Source organism: Muntiacus reevesi, chromosome 21 (assembly GCF_963930625.1).
Source record: "Muntiacus reevesi chromosome 21, mMunRee1.1, whole genome shotgun sequence".
Classification (NCBI taxonomy): Eukaryota; Metazoa; Chordata; class Mammalia; order Artiodactyla; family Cervidae; genus Muntiacus; species Muntiacus reevesi.
In genome coordinates, this window is record NC_089269.1 from 95,087 (window position 1) to 114,008 (window position 18,922).

At 38.7% G+C, this 18,922-nt stretch overlaps 1 protein-coding gene across 1 annotated transcript in view; it reads left to right on the top strand.

The window, feature by feature from the left end:
- The window catches only part of SLC9C1 (solute carrier family 9 member C1), a 152,086-nt gene that overhangs the window by 18,473 nt on the left and 114,691 nt on the right, over positions 1-18,922 (top strand). The window lies entirely within an intron of this gene.

An 18,922-nucleotide genomic window follows, 5' to 3' on the forward strand; every position in this document is an offset into this window, starting at 1 on the left:
CACTGAGCCACTGGGGAAGCACTCATACTACCCTAGACTTACCCTTATCATAGCACTTATCTCTCTGTTTTATAATTATCTTTTGATTTCCCTCTCTTCCCCCATTAGAAAATGAACTCTCCTCTCTTATTCACCATTGATAAATAGTTTCTGCAGTATAATACCTAATCAACAAATATTTATCAAATTCAAAAGTTACAATATAAATTAACCAACTAAAATGAGTTATGATAATTTCAATAAATTTCTGGAGCCTGAGTGTGACCTAGATAAGTGACAAACTTCTCAGGGCCCCAGTCTTAGGAAAGACCACCATGTTCCATAGGTTTCACCAGCAGAAATTCCACCAGGTTCTCATGATGAAGAGCCAAAAAATCACCTCCTAATCTTTGTCAAGAAAAGAGGAAAGTCTCCATTTTTAAATAAGCCCAGTGCATTTTCCATAAAAAGACCTTTTATCCAGGGGAAAAGATTTTACTAGAGCCCTACCTCATGTGGGTGCAAGGACATGACCTAATTCCAGTTTCCTTTAGTTTCCTGCAAAGGCAATTCAAAAAAGAAAAAAATCTTTTTAACAAATGAGGTCATTGTGACACTTGGATGTCTAATTACTTTCCTAGGGATGCCATAAGAAACTATTACACACTTGATTAACTAAAACAATAGAATATTTTTACATCTAGAAGTTGTTGTTATTGCTACTGTTCAGTTGCTAAGTCATGTCCAACTCTCTGCAACCCCATGGGCTGTGAGACCCCAGGCTTCTGCGTTCCCCATTGTCTCCCACAGTTTGCTCAGATTCCTGTCCGCCGAGTCGGTGACACCGTCCAACCATCTCATTCTCTGTGGCCAGTTCTTCTGCCTCAAACCTTTCCCAGCATCAGGATCTTTTCCAATAGTCGGTTCTTTGGGTCAGGTAACCAAAATATTGGAGTTTCAGCTTCAGCATCAGTCCTTCCAAAGAATATTCGAAGTTGATTTCCTTTAGGATTGACTGGTTTGACCTCCTCGCAGTTCAAGCAACTCTCAAGAGTCTTCTGCAACACCACAGCTCAAAAGCATCCATTCTTAAGTGCTCAGCCTTCTTTATGGACCAACTCTCAGAGCCATACATGACTACTGGATAAACCATAGCTTTGACTGTATAGACCCTTGTTAGCAAAGTGATATCTCTCCTTTTAGTATGCTGTCTAGGTTTGTCACAGCTTTCCTTCTGAGGAGCAAGTATCTTTTAACTTCATGGCTGAAGTCACCATCTACAGTGATTTTGGAGCCCAAGAAAAGAAAATCTGTCACTGCTTCCACTTTTTCCCCTACTCATTTGAAAAGACCCTGATGTTGGGAAAGATTGAAGGCAGGAGGAGAAGGGGATGACAGAGGATGAGATGATTGAATGGCATCGCTGACTCAATGGACATGAGTTTGAGTAAACTCCAGGAGTTGGCGATGGACAGGGAGGCCTGACATGCTGCAGTCCATGGGGTCGCAAAGAGTCAGACACGACTGAGCGAATGAACTGAACTGAATCTGCTGTGAAGTGATGGGACCAGATGCCATGATTTTAGTTTGCTGAATATTGAGTCTTAAGCCAGCTTTTTCACTCTCCTCTTTCACCCTCATTAAGAGGCTTTTTAGTTCCTCTTCACTTTCTACCATTAGAGTGGTATCATCTGCATATCTGAAGTTGTTGATATTTCTCCCAGCAATCTTGATTCTAGCTTGTGATTCATCCAAGCCAGCATTTCACATGATGTACTCTGCATATAAGTTAAATAAGCAGGGTGACAGTATACACCCTTGTCATACTCTTTTCCCAATTTTGAACCAGTCCTTGTTTCGTGTCTCATTCTAACTGCTGTTTCTTGACCTGTATACAAGTTTCTCTTAAGCCAAGGTGACTGCAGCGCTGGTTCCTTCTCTCCAAGCTGCTAATGTTTCCAGTAAATCTTGGCATTCCTTGATTTGTAGATGCATCACTGTAATATCTGCCTCCATCTTCTTTTTTTTTTAATTTTCTCACTTTTAGTTTATTGTTGTCAGGCATTGGCAGGTGATGTTAGATTGGCTGCTCTCATCTTCCTCATAGTTAACTTAGTTTGAACAACTGAATTCAGGATCAAGAAAGTCCATAACAGGAATAATCTCTGGGGAATGGCAGCTCTTGCTCAGAGTTTATCTGTGTGCCCCAAGGGGTGCTCTTGAGTTGGTTCTAATTCTCTAGGTATACTATTGGTCTCTGGAAATTTGTCCCTCCAAGATTTTCTTTTTTTTCTCCCAATTATTTTTATTAGTTGGAGGCTAATTACTTTACAATATTGTAGTGATTTTTGCCACACATTGACATGAATCAGCCATGGATGCCTCCATCGCCATATGCTGGTCTACTCTGTCTCTGTGTGTCCTATAAGGACATCAGTTACTGGTGTCCTTAACCCTAACCCAGGATGATTTCATCCTGAGACTGTCATCTGCAAAGACCCTATATCTACGTAAGATCACGTCTGAGGTCCCAGGTGGATATAAATTTGGGAGTAGGGGGGATGTTATTAACCTTTCAAAACATCAATATACTAAAAAAAATTAACAGACATCTAACTTTCACAAAATTAACTCAAATGGATTTACAGATCAGTAAAAAATGCAAAGCTGTAAAACTTCTAGAAAAAGCAAGAGGAAATCTAGGTAATCTTGGGGTTGGTGATGAGGCATTAGATAAAATACCAAAAGTATGATCAATGAATGAAAAAATATTTGAAGAGTTGGACATCATTAAAATTAAAACTTTTCTTGTGTGAAAGACAATGTTTAAAGACTATCAGGACAAGCCACAGATTGGAAGAACATGTTTGTAAAATATGTATGTAAGGGAGAACTTTTCCTTAGTCCTTTCAGGCTGCTTTAACAAAATACCATATTCTGAGTGGCTTATAAAGAACTGAAATATATTTCTCACAGTTCTGAAAGTGGAAGTGCAAGATTAAGGTGCCAGCATGATTGGGTGAGGGCCTCCTGTGGTTTGTTGACTTCTCATTGTGTTTTCACATGGTGATAGGGGCCAAATTCTCTGTGGATCTTTCTTTAGTGTACTAATCCCACGCATCAGAGCTCTACCCTCATGACCTGAACACCTCCCAAAGGCTCCATCTGCTCATATCATAACCTTTGGGAGTTAGGATTTTAATATATGAATTTGGAGGGGGTCATGAACATTTAGACCAAAGAAGACTTGTATCCAAAACATTTAAAAAAATGAGAAAACAGATAACTTAATTAAAAATTAGGCTGAAGTCTAAACAGACACCTCAATGAAGAAGATATATTAATACAAATGGTAAATGAGCACAGGAAAAAATGCACAAAATCTCTTGTAATCTGGAAACTGAAAATTAAAACAATAGTGAAATTCTACCACAGAATTATTGGAGTGGTTTTAAAAAATTACAGTACTAAATGCTGGTGAGAATGTGGCCAAAAACAGGCACTCTCATTTATTGCTAACGGTAATGTAAAATGGTGTAGTTACTTTGCATGACCGTTTCTTACAAAATAAACATATACTTACCATATAATCCAACAGTTGTGTTTCTAGGTATTCACCCAACTTATTATAAAACACATATCCACACAGAAATATGCATGAAAATGTTTATAACCTCCTTACTTGTAATCACAAAAAATTGAAAACAACCAAGATGCCTTTGGTAGATAAATGTTTAAACAAATGACATTTATACTACAATATTTTTCAGCCATAAGAAGAATTGAGCTACTAAACCACAAAAAGACATGGATAAACTTTTGAAAAACCTAGACAGTGTATTAAAAAACAGAGACATCACTTTGCTCACAAAGGTCCATATAGTCAAAGCTATGGTTTTTCTAGTAGTAGTGTAGAGATGTGAGAGTTGGACCATAAAGTAGGCTGAGCACCAAAGAACTGATGCTTTCAAGCTGCAGTGCTGAAGAAGACTCTTGAGGGTCCTCTGGATAGGAAGGAGATCAAACCAGTCAATCCTAAAGGAAATCAAACCTGAAGATTCATTGGAAGGACTGATGCTGAAGCTGAAGCTCCAATACTTTGGCCACATGATGTGCAGAGCAGACTCATTGGAAAGATACTGATGCTGGGAAAGATTGTGGGCAGGAAGAGAAGGGGGTGACAGAGGATAAGATGGTTGGATGGTATCATTGACTCAATGAATATGAGTTTGAGCAAACTCTGGGAGATAGTGCAGGACAGGGAAGCCTAGTGTGCTGCAGTCCATGGGGTCACAAAGAGTTGGAAAGGACTTAGCAACTGAACAACAGCAAACCTTAAATGCATATTGCTAACTGAAAGTAGCCAGCCTAAAAATGATACATACAGTGTGGTCTACTTGTGCCATTCTGGGAAAGTCAAAACTGCGGAGACAGTAAAAATACCAGTGGTGGCCTGGGGGTCAAAGGTAGGGAGTAGGGCTGAATAGATGAGGTACGGGGAGGTTTTAGGGTAATAAAACAATTCCATAGTAATAAGAGACATTATACAGCTGTCAAGATATATTCAACTTGGCAGCACATGAATATCAATGTACACAATTTAAAAGTTAATGAGAAAATTGAGACTCCCAAGGAGTAAAGATTGTAACCTGAAAATCTAACTTTATTGCAAATGTATCCTATGTAAACAAAAGTTGATAGTATATATACTTAACATGATATAATTAAAATGACATTTTACCTCCGTGATCTTCCTCCCCAGAATTCATAACCCCAGTCTAATCATGAGAAAAACATCAAATTTTGATTGAGGGTAATTCTATGAAATACTCAACCAGCACACCTCAAGATAATCAAATCCATCAGAAACAAGTAAATTCTGAGAAGCTGTCAGTTGATAGAAGCCTTAGAAGAAACAACAAAGAAATGTACTGTATGTTGGATGGGATACTTAAGGAGAAAAAGACTTTAACTAAAAACTAAGGAAATCTGAATAAACGGTGGACTTCAGTTATGAACCATGTATCAAATTTGATTTAATAATTATTACAAATGTACCATACTAATGCAAGATGTTAATAGCACAAACCTGGTAAGGGGTGTGTGTGTATGTATATATGTATATATATATATATATATACATATATATGTATATATATATATATATAGCACTTCAATAATTAAATGTAAAATACAAACTTGAAAGTACTATTTGCAATATCCTCCCTAAAAAAAAAATCCATAGGAACAGACCAATTGACAGATACATAAAACTTCTTCACTGAAATCTACAAGACATATTTGAAAAATTAAAGTGGAAATATAGATTATAAATAGGAAAAAGCATAAAGATGTCAATCTTCTCCAAATTATTTTTAGACTTTATACAAATATGATATAACTTAAATCAGTTTTTTAAAAATTTTAATTCTGGAAATTGACAAGTGGAGGGTAAAAAGGCCAAAGCAATAAACTGAAGACTTGCTATCCAGATACAAACTAAAATAATGCAATGTGATACTGATTTAAGGACAAGTAAATAGATAAATATGATGAAATAAGTAAGAAATAGACCCAGACATATATAGTCATCTAACTGTTGTTGTTTAGTTGATAAATCATGTCTGGCTCTTTGCAACCCTGTGGACTATAGCCCGCCAGGCTCCTCTGTCCATGGTGTTTCCCAGACAAGAATCCTGGGGTGGGTTGCCGTTTCCTTCTCCAGGGAATCTTTCTGACTCAGAGATTGAACCTGCATCTCCCGTGTTGTCAGGTGGATTCTTTACCACTGAACCACCAGGGAAACCCATAGTATCTGATATTTATGACAAATGAAACAGATAGTACATAGAATTGGGGGAAAGATGATCTTTTCAATAAGTTACGATGTGCAAACTGGACAACTCTTTGGAAAACTTATATATGGACTCCCATTGTAGACCAGAGGAAAAAATCTATTTCAAATGCATTAAATATATGTGAAAGATAAAACACAGCTTTAAAAATAGTGTTGTGAAGCATCTATTTGGCTGGAGTAGCCAGTGATTTCTTAGACAGGACACACATCATTATCTGATGTGTTATTCCATTCATAAGAATATTAAATGATAAAGAAATGAAAATTGACCTATTTAAAAAATACGTTTTCAGAAGTAAAAAGGCAACCCACAGAGTGGGAGAAGTTATTTACTATATATAAAACAAAAAACTTGCATTCTAATGTATGTATAATTCTACAAATCAGTAAGACAAAGTCAAGCAACTCCATAGAAAGTTGAAGGACTTCTGTGGCAATCCAGTAGTTAAGACTGCATTACCATTGTAGGAGGCATGTGCTGGATTCCTGGTTGCGGAACTAAGATTCCATGTGGACTTGGCCAAAGAAATAATAATAATTATGCAAAATATTTGAGTATGCTCATCATAAGAGAGAATGTCTAAATGACTGGTAAATATTTAAGATGGCTGACTTCTTTACTCATCAAAGAAATGCGAACCGAACCCTAAACGACACATGCACCAGAATAACTAACATGGGAGTCAGACAATATCCCATGTGGTAAGAGAGAGTTAATGACAGATAAAATGAATCCATGGTGTAAGCGGTTAAGATGGTGGTACTCTTAGGAGAGGACAATGAAAGGAAGTGGGCATGAGTATGGCTTTGGGATGCTGTTAATGTTCCGTTCTTGATCTGTGCTGGATATATTGGTGGGACCACTATGAAAATGAATCAAACTATCTCCTTACATTTATACACTTCCATGTGTTTCTCTTTTACTGAAATGTGAACGTTGAAAAAAAACCGTCATGTACTTTATTTACCTCATGATATGTTCTCTGCTTTTCATCTACTTCTCTTAATTTTTCATGTTCAAATTATGAACACATTTTTTCAAGTATTTTTTAAAGCTTTATTAGTCTGGAACTATGTACACAGCATTGTAGAATATTTAAATACAGACAATACATTTGTTGCATACACAGTATTTCATCAGTCAACAAAAGACTATGATGATGTCCTACCTAGGTTACTTTTAAGAACTGTGGTCTTATAGCAATCTTTTATCTTCCTGCTTAGGATTTTTATCTGAAAAAATGGGCTTAATGGTACCTAACTCACAGGGTATTGTGAATATTAAAAGAGAATATATAGATGTAGTGCCAGTTATAAATAACCATAGATACTTTAGTTATTATGGGTGATGTAGTCCCTGCCCTCGAGGAAAGACAGAAAATACAATGAGAAGTCAAAAGAAATACATGCAAGAGTAACAAGCTAACTATCATTCACTCCATAGCAATTTATAACTGTGCTTAACACACCCCTTCATTTTACTTTTTTACATACTGGTCACTAGATTCTGAATTATTTGGTGATAATCTTCTCCATTTTGCATTTTAGATGCAGCAGTAAGTTAAGAAGAAGAAACCTGAACATAATGATTTCTTTACCTATCACACTTTTGGTCCTCAGCACGTCACCCCACATTCAACTTTTGCTTAAACCATCTAGCTAAATTCAAATGATACTTTCCCCATGAAAAAATTCTTAACAAAAGTTATCATGATATTTTTTTAATTCTGCTGTTCCTTATAGAACATTAATTATTGCTGTTACCATTAATCAAACTGATTTCAGATGGATTTGAGTTAAACATCTTTAATAAAATTACTTTTAAGTGACCATAAAATGACAGGTCTTGAGTACTTATTACATCATTCATGTGTTTCAGGTGTACCTCAGTTTGTAATGATAAGCAAACCCACCAAAAGTCCCAACAGATTCAACAACACACAAAAATGAAGAACTTCTTAATGACCAAGAAGAGTCTGAGAACAAATCAAACTTAAACAGCAAATGAGTTACAAGGAATAATACAAAACCAACTAACTAATGTGCAAAGAATTCATTTGTTTCCAATAGGTTTCTGGCCGCCTAGTTTGAGCTACTTGGGCTCAATTCAGAAGAAGTGTTTATTACATTCATTCATTTTCTGTTTACTAAGTCACCATTTCAAATATGTTAAACTTAAACTGTTTGCTAGTTGCCAACAATTTGGATAGCTACATGGTTAACATGCAGACCCAAACATAATGTCCTCTTCATCTAACTTTATGCAGGTAAAAAGACTGCAGGCTGGCATTTATTTGTCACTGATTTTGAGCCAAGCGCACTTGAGAGAAAAAGTGAAAAGTTACCTGATCCTTGTACCCAGAGGGGAAGCATGAGGAGCTGGATAATAGGATGGAGTGGAAAGCCCATGAAATTTGATGATAAAACCTTCACCAGCATTTGGAGTATTTCGTTCCCTGAATTCTGAAACTAAAAGGAGCATTTCCCGCCAAAAATGTTACTCAATAACCACTAGCAGTGAAAATTCGTTAAAATGTAATCTTGATTTTTGAACTTCCTTGTGTGACAATTCTATTCAGAATATCAGGTCTATGCATAAAATTTTACTTAACCATATCTTCCTGCTGTCCTGTTGCAGGATTTATAAACAGGGTCTTAAAAGTTACCTGCTGGCTTGCAAGAAAATTTAGTTAGCTCTTCTTTGGTTAGCTCTCCTTTCCCGGTCTTTATGTCCTGTTACTTAAGTATGTCATGCATATGTTTATACACAATGAGACCAAGTGAAAAGACCACTTTCCACAGAAGTATGGCAAGTTTCTAAAAATCATTCCTCTCGGCATCTAAATCCCTAACATCCACCTCCTCAAACAGCTAGAGTGGGAAAATTAAAAAATAACTTTCCTGTAAAATCATCAAGCAGTTTAAAAGTTAATACTATTTATGTATTAAAATGAAAAAAAAAAGACACAAATCACTTTCATCTTCCTATAAACTCATTTCTCTATATACAGTTTTAAATAGAGGGAAAGCACTTCTCGCCTGGTGCTTATGGTTTCCATTTTTCTCCTTTAATGTCTTCTTCCTGCTGGGATTCTGGAAAAGCAATTCTCTATCAGTTCACAGTATAGTTTAACATGGATAGTTCGTTTGAAAGTGAGTTCCTTCTTCACGTCTGTTATTGCTGGTCTGTTTAGTGACTTTTGGACTCCTATGTTCTGTCTTATAAGTTACGGTTGGTGACCTTTACCCAGAGCCTCCTAGAATTACACTTAATTATCCAAATGGACCAGGGTTGGGGAATTGAAACCAGAGCTACCTGCTTCTGGTACCCAGAGGGGAAGCATGAGGAGCTGGATAATGGAATGGAGTGGAATGGGCTAGGACTTGGCACAAATACTTTTCTCAGGAAAGTACAGTTGGGCTTAGCTTCTCTGGAGTGGGATCATTAGCCAGCCTCCAGTTAGTACATACATAGCCATACCTCCCCACTCCCATCCTTGCACACATAATAATGTATTCACACACAGAATGCATTTTGGGCACTAAACCTTCTCTTTTCTCTTTTTGTCTCTCATGAAAGAAAGTGAAAGTGAAGTCGCTCAGTCGCGTCCGACTCATTGAGACCCCACGGATTGTGGTCTACCAGGCTCCTCTGTCCATGGGATTTTACAGGCAAGAATACTGGAGTGGGTTGCCATTACCTTCTCCAGGAGATCTTCCAAACCCAGGGATCAAACGCGGTCTCCAGCATTGTAGGCCCACACTGTACGGTCTGAGCCACCAGGGGAGTCTCTTTTCTCTTTTTGTCTCTCATGAATCTCTATAAAGATCACCTTCTCCTCTCATAACTTCTCCCTCAGCTCCTGAGTCAGGAAAATAAAAGGCTCTGTTGCCATGGATGGTCACCACTCCCTGCCCACCCCACCCCACCCCACCCCCCACCACCTCGTATAACAACATTCATCTCTTTGCTATGGCTCTAGGTATCAAAAGTCTTTCTTCCCTGATTTCTCTTAAAGTCAACTTCCTTCTATCTATATTCCAGCTTCTAAGCCCCCACTCAAAAGTCTGCTACCCACATGAGTGATATTGCCTTAGTTAATGAGGCAAAGAAAACTCAGTTTTCAAAGGGAAATGGAAACCAATACTATGAATATATTATGCCTGGTTTTGGGAACTGTTCCTGAGATGGAGAAAGAATTCATTGTGAATAAAAGGTATTAGGATTAGATCCCCAACAGTCTCTGAGTCAGTGAGAAGTACTGCTGCTATGTTGAGGAACAGGAAGCTTTATTATGGTGAAAACCCTGCCCCCAATTCTTTTCTTGTGAATAATAAAGATGTGAACACAAGCGTTATAATTTTAAAGAATAGCTGGGAAATCCCAGAAAAATATTCTAAAAGAAACCATGTCTAAAAAATCAAAGAAAGGTATAGTAAGGATGATATATCACTAAATATAAAATATCAATAAAGAGGTAAAAAAATTATAAGAAGGAATGTATAGAAATTCTGGATTAGAAAAGTATAACCAACATGATAAATTCACTAGCTCAACAACTGGTTCAAGGAGACAGAAATTGGAATCAATAAACTTAAACATAGATCAATTGAGATTACCCTCTGAGCCACCAGGGAAGGTCTATCTAGTCTAAGAAACAGAAAAAGACTGAAAAAAAATTGAATAGAACCTCAGAGATCTGTGGAGGAACACTATCTGAGCACCACCATACTCATAAATAAAATCCCAGAAAGGAGAAGGAAGAAAGAAAAGGGATAAAAATAATGTTTTAAAAATAATTCCTGAAAACTTTCCAAATTTGATTTAAAAAATATTAGTGTACATATCCAAGAAGATCAGCAAACTCTGTGTAGAATAAATACAAAAGATCCACAGCAAAACACATCATAATCAAACATAAGACAATCAAGCATAATCAAACATAACAATCAAACAAAGACAAAGAGAATCTTGAAAGTAGCAAAGGATTTCAATCACATTAACAGCTAATTTTTATCAAAAACACAGAGGTGAGAGATATATTAAAAGTGCTAAGAGGAGTGGCCAAGATGGAAGAGTGTGAAGACCCTGAGCTCAACTTCTCCCATAGATACACCAAATTTACAACTATTGACAGAAATTATTTTTTCTCTTTTTTTAAAATATTTATTTTTAATTGATTGTTTTACAATATTGGTTTGATTTCTGTCATACATCAACATGAATTAACCATAGGTATCCACATGTCCCCTCCCTCTTGAATTTCCCTCGCACATCCTGTCAGTTCCCGCCCCTCGAGGCTATTACACAGCCCTGTTACAGTTACCGAGTTACCCAGCGAATTCCCACTGGCTGTCTACTTACACATGCTAGTGTGTATGCATCCAAGCTTCTCTCTCCATTCATCTCACCATCTCCCTCTTCTCCCCCAACATTGTCCACAAGTCTGTTCTCTATGTCTGTGTCTCCATTGCTGTTTTGCAAACAGGTTCATCAGTACCATCCTTCTAGATTCCATATATGTGTTAATGTACAATATTTGTTTTTCTCTTTCTGACTTACTTCACTCTGTATAATAGGCTCTAGGTTCATCCACCTCATTAGAACTGACTCAAATGCATTCCTTTTTATGGCTATTATCCTATTATATGAAAGTACCACAGCTTGTTTATCCATTCATCTCTATTGGAAGAAAAATTATTGATGAGAAAAAACTGGAAGACTAGCAGAAAATAGCTTCCACAACTAAAGATATAAAGAAGGAACTACAATAAGGTTGATAGGAGAGGTGGAAATGTGATACAGTCAAGACCCACACATCTGGGTGGACAACCCACAAAGTGAAAGTGAAAGTCGCTTGGTTGTTTCTGACTCTTTCTGACCCCATGGTCTATATAGTCCATGGAATTCTCCAGGCCAGAATACTGGAGTGGGTAGCCTTTCCCTTCTCCAGGGGATCTTCACAACCCAAGGATCAAACCCAGGTCTCCTGCTTTGCAGGTGGATTCTTTACCAGCTGAGCCACAAAGGAAGCCCCACAAATGGAAGGATAATTACAATTGCAGACGTTCTTCCAAAGAATCAAGAATTTTGAGACCCAAATTGGGCTCTCCAATCTGAGGGTACTGCACTGGGAAGATGATTCTTCCAGAACAATTGGCTTTGAAGGCAATCAGGGCTTGCTTTCAGGAGAGCCAGAGGGCTATAGGAGATAAAGACTCCACACATAAAGGCACACACAGATTCTCACATCCTTTAGGAACTAGAGCAGAAGCAGTAATTTGAAAGAAGCCTCAATCAGACCAACATGCTGATCTTGGAGAGACCTTGGAAGAGGTAGAAGGCAGCAGAGGCTTGCCCCAAGAACGTAGACACTGCCAACAACAATTTGGGGGAGCTCATTCTACCATGGGGACACTGGTGCTGGCAAATACTATTTTGGAATCCTTCCTGTAGCTTATAAATGCTAACCAAACCAACTTTACAACAAACATTAAATGTTAAAAGCAAAAAAGAAAAGGTTACAACTCGAAATATAAAACCTTACACTTCAGTTCATCTCAGTTCAGTCACTCAGTCGTTTCTGACTCTGCGACCCCGTGAATCACAGAACGCCAGGCCTCCCTGTCCATCACCAACTCCCGGAGTTTATGCAAACTCATGTCCATCGAGTTGGTGATGCCATCCAACCATCTCATCCTCTGTCGTCCCCTTCTCCTCTTGCCCCCAATCCTTCCCAGCATCAGGGTCTTTTCCAATGAGTCAACTCTTCACATGAGGTGGCCAAAGTATTGGAGTTAAAACCTTACGAGCCAATCACAAAAGTAAAAATCTCATTGGTAAAAGCAAATATACAGTAAAGGTAGTAAATAAACAATGCATGAAGGTATAAGGAAGGTAAAAAGACAAATGGGGTAAAATTATCTATATCCACAATGAGTAGTTTAAGGATTGTTGTTATAGTTGCTAAGTCATGTCTGACTCTTTTACGACCTCATGAACCGTAGCCCACCAAGCTCCTCTGACCTTCGGATTGCCCAGGCAAGGATACTGTAGTGGGTTGCCATTTCCCTCTCCAAGGGAATCTTTCCAACCCAGGGATCAAACCCATTTCTCTTGCAATGGCAAATGGATTCTTTGCCATAGAGTCACCTGGGAGGCTATATTAAGGGATACACAAAACAAAATTGTGTAAAATATGATGTAAAATCAGCACACATTGTGAGGGAAAAATGCAGAGTTGTTCAAATGCATTTAAACTTAATAGATAAGCAACTTAATATGACCATGTATATATCAGTTCAGTTCAGTTCAGTTACTCAGTCATGTCTGACTCTTTCGACCTCATAGACTGCAACACACCAGGCCTCCCCATCCATCACCAACTCCCGGAGCTCACTCAAACTCATGCCCATCGATTCAGTGATGCCATCCAACCATCTCATCCTTTGTTGTCCCCTTCTCCTCCCGCCTTCAATCATTCCCAGCATCAGGGTCTTTTCCAATGAGTCAGTTCTTCACATCAGGTGGCCAAAGTATTGGAGTTTCAGCTTCAGCATCAGTCCTTCCAGAACATCCAGGACTGATCTCCTTTAGGATGGACTGGTTGGATCTCCTTGCAGTCCAAGGGACTCTCAAGAGTCTTCTCCAACACCACAGTTCAAAAGCATAAATTCTTCGGCTCTCAACTTTCTTCACAGTCCAACTCTCACATTCATACGTGACCACGGGAAAAACCATAGCTTTGACTGGATGGACCTTTGTCAACAAAGTAATGTCTCTGCTTTTTAATATCCTGTCTAGGTTGGTCATAGCTTTTCTTCCAAGGAGCAAGCATCTTTTAATTTCATGGCCACAGTCACCATCTGCAGAGATTTCCGAGCCCAAAAAAATAAAGTCTCTCATTGTTTCCATTGTTTCCCCATCTATTTGCGATGCAGTGATAGGACCAGATGCCATGATCTTAGTTTTCTGAATGTTGAGTTTTAAGCCAACTTTTTCACTCTCCTCTTTAACTTTCATCAAGAGGCTTTTTAGTTCCTCTTCACTCTCTGCCATAAGGGTGGTGTCATCTGCATATCTGAGGTTATGGATATTTCTCCTGGCAATCTTGATTCCAGCCTGGGCTTAATCCAGCCTGGCATTTTGCATGATGTACTCTGCATATGTTAAATAAGCAGGATGACAATATACAGCCTTGACATACTCCTTTGCCAATTTGAAACCAGTCTGTTGTTCCATGTTCAGTTCTCTTGCTTCTTGATTTACAAACAGATTTCTCAGGAAGCAGGTCAGGTGGTCTGGTATTTCCATCTCTTGAAGAATTTTCCACAGTTGGTTGTGATCCACACAGTCAAAGGCTTTGGTGTAGTCAATAAAGCAAAAGTAGATGTTTTTCTAGAACTCTGTTGCTTTTTGATGATCCAGTGGAGGTTGGCAATTTGATCTCTGGTTCCTCTGCCTTTTCTAAATCCAGCTTGAACATCTGGAAGTTCACAGTACATGTACTGTTGAAGCCTGGCTTGGAGAATTTTGAGTATTACTTTGCTAGCATGTGAGATCAAATTGGCAACATCTGCTGGATCATCAAAAAAGCAAGAGAGTTCCAAAAAAACACCTATTTCTGCTTTATTGACTATGCCAAAGCCTTTGACTGTGTGAATCACAATAAACTGTGGAAAATTCTGAAAGAGATGGGAATACCAGACCACGTGACCTGCTTCTTGAGAAACCTATATGAATGTCAGGAAGCAACAGTTAGAACTGGACATGGAACAACGGACTAGTTCCAAATAGGAAAAGGAGTACATCAAGGCTGTATATTGTCATCCTGCTTATTTAACTTATATGCAGAGTACATCATGCAAAATGCCAGGCTGGAAGAAGCACAAGCTGGAATCAAGATTGCCAGGAGAAATATCCATAACCTCAGATATGCAGATGACACCACCCTTATGGCAGAGAGTGAAGAGGAACTAAAAAGCCTCTTGATGAAAGTTAAAGAGGAGAGTGAAAAAGTTGGCCTAAAACTCAACATTCAGAAAACTAAGATCATGGCATCTGGTCCTATCACTGCATCGCAAATAGATGGGGAAACAATGGAAGCAATGAGAGACTTTATTTTTGGGGGCTCGGAAATCCCTGCAGATGGTGATTGCAGCCATGAAATTAAAAGATGCTTGCTCCTTGGAAGAAAAGCTATGACCAACCTAGACAGGATATTAAAAAGCAGAGACATTACTTTGTCAACAAAGATCCATCCAGTCAAAGCTATGGTTTTTCCCGTGGTCATGTATGAATGTGAGAGTTGGACTGTGAAGAAAGTTGAGAGCCGAAGAATTTATGCTTTTGAACTGTGGTGTTGGAGAAGACTCTTGAGAGTCTCTTGGACTGCAAGGAGATCCAACTAGTCCATCCTAGAGGAGATCAGTCCTGGATGTTCACTGGAAGGACTGACGCTGAAGCTGAAACTCCAGTAGTTTAGCCAGCTCATGCGAAGAGTTGACCCATTGGAAAAGACCCTGATGCTGGGAAGGATTGGGGGTAGGAGGAGAAGGGGATGAGAGAGGATGAGATGGCTGGATGGCATCACCAACTCGATGGACATGAGTTTGCATAAACTCCGGGAGTTGGTGATGGACAGGGAGGCCTGTCGTGCTGTAATTCATGGGGTTACAAAGAGTAGGACGCGACTGAGCGACTGAACTGAGCTGATCATATGAGATGAGTGCAATTGTGCCATAGTTTGAACATTCTTTGGCATTGCCTTTCTTGGGATTGGATTGAAAACTAAACTTTTCTAGTCCTGTGGCCACTGTTGAGTTTTCCAGATTTTCAGGCATATGGAGTGCAGCACTTTCACAGCATCATCTTTTAGGATTTGAAATAGCTCAACTGGAATTCCATCACCTCCACTAACTTTGTTTGTTGTAATGCTTCCTAAGGTCCACCTGACTTCACATTCCAGGATGTCTGGCGCTAGGTGAGTGACCACACCATTGTGGTTATTTGGGTCATGAAGATCTTTTTTGTATAATTCTTCTGTGTATTCTTGCCACCTCTTCTTAATATCTTCTGCTTCTGTTAGGTCCATACCATTTTCTGTCCTTTATTGTGTTCATCTTTGCATGAAATATTCCCTTGATATCTCTGATTTTCTTAAAGAGCTCTCTAGTCTTTCCCATTGTATTGTTTTCCTCTATTTCTTTGCACTGACCCCTGAAGAAGACTTTCTTATCTCTGCTTACTGTTCTTTGGAAATCTGCATTCAAATGGGTATATCTTTCCTTTACTCCTTTGCTTTTGGCATCTCTTCTTTTCTCAGCTATTTGTAAGTCCTCCTCAGACAACCATTTTGCCTTTTTGCCTTGGGGATGGTCTTGATCCCTGCCTCCTATACAAAGTCACAGACCTCTGTCCATAGTTCTTCAGGCACTCTATCTATCAGATCTAATATGTATGTATAATCATAAGGGATTTGATTTACATCATACCTGAATGGTCTAGTGGTTTCCCTCACTTTCTTCAATTTAAGTCTGAATTTGGCAATAAGGAGTTCATGATCTGAGCTGCAGTCAGCTCCCGGTCTTGTTATTGCTGACTATATAGAGCTTCTCCATCTTTGGCTGCAAAGAATAGAATCAATCTGATTTCTGTATTAACCATCTAGTGATGTCAATGTATAGAGTTTTCTCTTGTGTTGTCAGAAGAGGGTGTTTGCTATGACCAATGCATTCTCTTGCAAAACTTTGTTAGCCTTTGACCTGCTTTGTTTTGTACTCTATGGCCAAATTTACCTGTTACTCCAGCTATCTTTTGACTTCTTACTTTTGCATTTCAGTCCCCTATGGCCTGCTTCAGGGTCAGAGGCACTGAGTGCAGCCGTGTGTGCTTGGGACCTTTGAAGGAGGTTGCCATTATCTTCATTACGGGGAGGGAACACAGCATGGCCCATCAACAGAAAAGTGGATTAAAGATTTACTGAACATGGCCCCACCCATCAGAACAAGACCCAGTTTCCCCCTCAGTTTCCTCCTCTCTCCCATCAGGAAGCTTCCATAAGCCCCTTATCCTTATCCACCAGAAGGCAGACAGAATGAAAAAACATAATCACAGAAAACTAACCAAACTGATCACATGGACCACAGCCTTGTCTAGCTCAATGAAACTGAGTCATGCTGTGTAGGGTCACCCAAGATGTGTGGGTCATGGAGGAGAGTTCTGACAAAACATGGTCCACTGGAGAAGGAAATGGCAAACCACTTCAGCATTCTTGCCTTGAGAACCCCATGAACAGTATGAAAAGGTGAAAAGGTATGACACTGAAAGATGAACTTCCCAGGTCAGTAAGTACCCAATATGCTCCTGGAGAAGAAGGAGAAATAACTCCAGAAAGAATGAAGAGACAGAGCCAAAGCAAAACTAACACCCAGTTGTGGATGTGACTGGCGATGGAAGTAAAGTCTGATGCTGTAAACAGCAATATTGCATAGGAACCTGGAATGTTAAGTCCATGAATCAAAGCAAAATCAAGGAAGTGGACAAACAGGAGATGGCAAGAGTGAACATCAACACTCTAGAATCAGTGAATTAAAATGGACTGGAATGGGTGAATTTAACTCAGATGACCATTATATCTACTACTGTGGGCAAGAATCCCTTAGAAGAAATGGAGTAGCCATCATAGTCAACAAAAGAGTCCAAAATGCATACTTGGATCAATCTCAAAAACAACAGAATGATATCTGTTCATTTCCAAGGCAAACCATTCAATATCACAGTAATCCAAGTCTATGCCCTGACCAGTAATGCTGAAGAAGCTGAAATTGAATGGTTCTCTGAAGACCTATAAGACCTTCTAGAACTAACACCCAAAAACGATGTCCTCTGCATTATAGGAGACTGGAATGCAAAAGTAGGAAGTCAAGAGCTACCTGGAGTAACACCTTACTTAGATAAATGGATAGATCAACCAGGAAGAAAGTAATAAGGAAACACTTGCTTTAAATGACACATTAGTCAGATTGACTTAGTAGAATTATAAAAAAAATTCCATCCAAAAGGAGCAGAATATACATTATTTTCAAGTGCACTTGGAATATGCTCCAGGATAGATCACATTCTAGGATACAAAGTTTGTCTCAATAAATGTAAGAAAATTAAAATCATATCAAGAATCTTTTCTGACCACAATGTTTTGAGACCAGAAATCAATTGCCAGGATAAAATACAAAAGCCCACAAATACATGGAGGCTAAAAAATATGCTACTAAGCAACTGATAGATTACCAGAAAAAATCAAAGAAATAAAAAAGTACCTTGAGATAAAAATAAACACACAAGGATATCAAATCTATGGGACATAGCGAAAACATTTCTATAATGGAATTTTATAAGATCATTCACAGTAGATACTGTAGAAACAAACCATAATTATCTTCCATTGAATTCCACACAAATAAAAAAAGAAAAAAGAATGATACAGATACCTGTTCCTTGTAGTTTTAGGGGTGGAATTCAGTTGGCCTGGAGAAAGAGATAAAATATAGAAAACAAAAAATAAAAATATATTTCTCACAAGTAAATAGATATAGTGATTGCTTCATTTATTAATTTAATTCTAGCTAGTGGTTCAGATGGTAAAGCGTCTGCCTATAATGTGGGAGACCCAGGTTCAATCCCTCAGTCGGGAAGATCCCCTGGAGAAGGAAATGGCAACCAACTCCAGTATTCTTGCCTGGAAAATCCCATGGACTGAGAAGCCTGGTAGGCTACAGTCCATGGAGTCGCAAAGAGTTGGATACGACTGACCGACTTGACTTTTTATAATAGAAGGTCTTCTCTGGTGGTTCAGCAGTAAAGAATCGGCTTGCAATGCAGGAGATGCAAGTTTGATACCTGGGTAGGGGCGATCCCCTGGAGAAGTGAATGGCAACCCACTCTAGTATTCTTGCCTGGGAAATCCCACCGACAGAGGAGCCTGGCAGGCTACAGTCCATGAGGTCTCAAAAGAGTCAGACACAATTTAGCAACTAAACAACAATAAAACAATCCTGCATGTGATATATTTCTATCTAAATGATTTA